Source organism: Sinocyclocheilus anshuiensis, unplaced genomic scaffold, assembly GCF_001515605.1.
Source record: "Sinocyclocheilus anshuiensis isolate Anshui unplaced genomic scaffold, SAMN03320099.WGS_v1.1 scaffold1587, whole genome shotgun sequence".
Classification (NCBI taxonomy): Eukaryota; Metazoa; Chordata; class Actinopteri; order Cypriniformes; family Cyprinidae; genus Sinocyclocheilus; species Sinocyclocheilus anshuiensis.
The window spans coordinates 85,816-89,404 of NW_015552638.1; the positions used below are offsets into that span (position 1 = coordinate 85,816).

At 46.1% G+C, this 3,589-nt stretch overlaps 1 pseudogene; it reads left to right on the forward strand.

Moving 5' to 3' along the window:
• LOC107666897 (uncharacterized) overlaps positions 1-1,355 on the forward strand; it is a 5,656-nt pseudogene extending 4,301 nt beyond the window's left edge.
• Positions 1,356-3,589: the final 2,234 nt, after the last annotated feature.

Consider the following 3,589-nt stretch of genomic DNA (forward strand, 5'->3'; position numbering starts at 1 on the left):
AATTGGAAGCAGCCAATTATTATTCTGTTCCTTGCTCTGTTTGTTATTTTTCTTCTCTCCCTCTGTTCTCTAGCTGTGCTACCTCTGTGTGCTTACAAATTTTCCCCACAGAGACTACAAATTAGAAGCACGCCCACCAGAGGATCACAGTCGCTGAGAACTACACTCACCTGTCCATTACACACTCAACGTCAAACCACACTTGACATTGCACACTTACACCTCTGTTTGTTTTGTTTTGTTTTGTTTTCTCTTCTTCAAGGTCTGAGTCAGTCTAGGTTCTAGATCTCCCTCACCACGCCAAAACATGTCTCGCACAGCAGACTCTGTTGGCCACTGGTGCTGAAACACTGAAGCATCAGACACAGGACCAGCTGAATGACAACATATCAAGCCTCATGAGACAAGACCCAATTCAGAGCTACAGTCACAAAGAACTAGCCAAGATCACTGGCTCCTTAAGTCACACACTCATCGCCACCCTCAAGCTGAGCGACAGGCACGCCGCCCATCTCCAGCAGGAGCTAACACGCACACAACGACGCGTTGAGGAGCTAGAATTGGAGGCTCAGGAACGACGGGAAGGGCCTGATGAAGTGGAACAAGGCGCTGAGGAGGAGATCACTAGGCTAAAAGAGACCCTAGCAGCTACTACCCAAGAGATGGAACAAGGCAACGCTGACTAAGCTGATCTCTCCAACAAGCTACAATATGCAGAACTGCTCCTGGAAAAGGCAAAGGCCGACTTCAGAGACAAGAACGTCAGAATTAAAGCCCTCGAAACTCACCTGGATGAGTCAAGAAATGAGATCAGTCGCCTAACACAACAGCTCGACTACATCAAAAAGAAGTCCGACAGCATCAGAGAGGAACTCAGACATGGCTACGAGCTGCGTCCTGAGCCTGCAAGGACCCGACGGGCACCAGTCTCGGCCCTGCCAAGCAGGACCGGGTCCCCTGTTCCTGGACTGACACGTGATCAAAAGGGGGAGGGGGCAGTGCTGAAACATTCACCGGCTCCCTCTGAAGAACTTTACCTCACGACAAAGCTAAAAGAACTTGCTCCAGCCAGTCACAGATCATCGCATGGCTTGGACCTCAAAGACCTCGACAAGCTCGCCAGGAACATTGGCAAATTCACCCCAAGTGTGCCAGGTAGCCAGGATGTCCAAGCTTATCTGCAAGACGTCGATTTCCATCTGGAAATGAGACCCAATGTCACTGATAAAGATAGACTCTATTTGCTCTAAACAACGTCCAGCCCTGACGTGCGCAGCTTCCCGGACCGGCAGCCTGCTCACACAAAAACTGATTACCACCTGCTCCGAGAAGCCCTCATTAAAGAATTTGCTTGACATGGAAGATGATCTGAACTTCAAAACTCTCTTCCTGAGAAACCTTCATCCTGGGGTAAGCCACCATCTTGGCGTCCTTGCATGTCCGCGAACAATGAGTGCTCAACAGTTACGAGACTTGGCGCATAAAGCTTACGGCAAACAAAAGATGGCCTCAGAAAAAGGCACCAAATCCACAGCAGTTCTTGACTTCAACACTCAAAGTCAGGACCTGGCTCTAGAGGGCGCCTGGAATCAGCCAAACTCATTTGGAAACTCAAGAGGAAAAGGCTCGTGGGAATCCAACGGAACCTCCAAGGGAAAACGACAAACACACCCTGGAGCAAGCAGTCCAAGGAATCGACGAAAGAACTAGCAAAGATTCCAAGCTGACCGAGCTCAAACTGAATCCACACCAGAACAAAAGACATCACCGTGTTTCGACTCACAAGAACTGATGAAAATGATGATGAAAGAGTTCTTCCACCGAACAGCAGAACCCAAAGAACCTTTACCGCCGCAAAAGACAAACCACAGGTACTTCGAGGAGAATGTATGTGAAGGGATGCCCACAGCATATGTCGATGGCTGCTCCTACAATCAACAGGGCAACTTGAAAGCTGGAGCGGGAGTGGTCTGGCTCAACAATGCCCCTTGCCCGCCGCAACAATTCAAATTAGGCCCTCACTCATCGCAATATGCAGAAATAGCGGCCATCCTCATCAACCTACAAGTTGCTGCATCCCCTAAAAGAACTCCTCATCTGTACCGACTCGAACTACGCCCGTCTAAGCTTCACATGCCATCTAGCTGGATGGAAACAGAATGGATTCAAGACACCTAACAACAAGCCTGCCCAGTCAACAATTTGATCTCGCAGTGATGTCACCATGAGATACCAGGATACTCATGATGAGGTCACAATGTGAGGTCACAGTGAGCTAAAAGTGTAACCTCACAGCGCCCTCAATGTGTGCTCATACTAATGTGAGGTCAAAGTGCACTCACTGCACAGAGTAAATGACACAGTAGTTCAAAATGCTTGTGACATATCATGCTTTTAAAATTTTTCATAAATTATTACACTGTTGGATTCTATACCATATAATCAAAGAGCTATTATAATTAGAAACTTTAGATTAATAACTTCTCACAAAGACTGAATCTAAGTGATGACTGTGTTGTTATCATCAATAACAAACCGATATCACCTAGTTACAGTCTCTTTTTGGCATTCCTTGACATAACAATTGTGCTTTACAAACACAGTTACAGCAGCCCAAAAAAATATAATGTTATAAAGTCAAGGGTCAAGAGCCCAACTAAAGCAAACACTAATCACCTTGATGGTAGCGTCAAATGAAACAATAAAACATCATCATCTTAATCTCTGTTAATTCTCAATACGCACTTTTGTGGATGTCTGACAGAAATAAAGTCAGTCTGGTTAATAATGAGTGAAGCTGTTGATGCTGTTTGTGGAGTTGTTTAATCATCCTCTGCTGAGATCACAAAAGATTTTTTCAACAAAAAGTATTTTGTATTTCAGTTGATTTGATTGAAGGCTGTGTCTGGAAGTCAGTTGTATGTTTGGAGAAGGTTCTTACAGGATATAGAAAGCCTCGGTGACAGATATTTGAACTGCCTCCTCTCAACCTGCTCAACATTCTGAATTCACAATGAGCTCACATATTACTCACACTGTGAGTATCACCGTATGAGAATGGTGTGATGTCACTGTGATCATCGCATGATCTCATGTGTTGACTGGGTGTCAAACATCAGGGACTCTTCTAAGCATGCGATGCCATTGTCACTGAACATGACATGATCGTTTATTGGAAAAAGGTCCGAGGCCACTCACGTCAACCAGGACAAGACAAAGATCTCAATGACCAAACTGATGCCCTCACCAAAGCAGGTGCATTACACGGAGAGTCCTGGACATTTCCTGTCCTCCCACCCACCCCATCAGTGGCTGCCATAACCTGCCTCCAGCACGCCACTGGTGCGCAAAACCCCACCCCACGTTGTACTCTCACCTCAATTTGCCGCTGATGATCTCCTCACCCTCCAAGCTTCGGATCCGACACTGCAAACTATTGCAGCTCACCTTTCAGACCCATTAACTCATCCCATTTCCACCTCCGACCTAGCCACTTTCTATGATCTCTGCACGCTCAACTCTATCAAGCACATTTACATTTACATTTAGTCATTTAGCAGACACTTTTATCCAAAGCGACTTACAAATG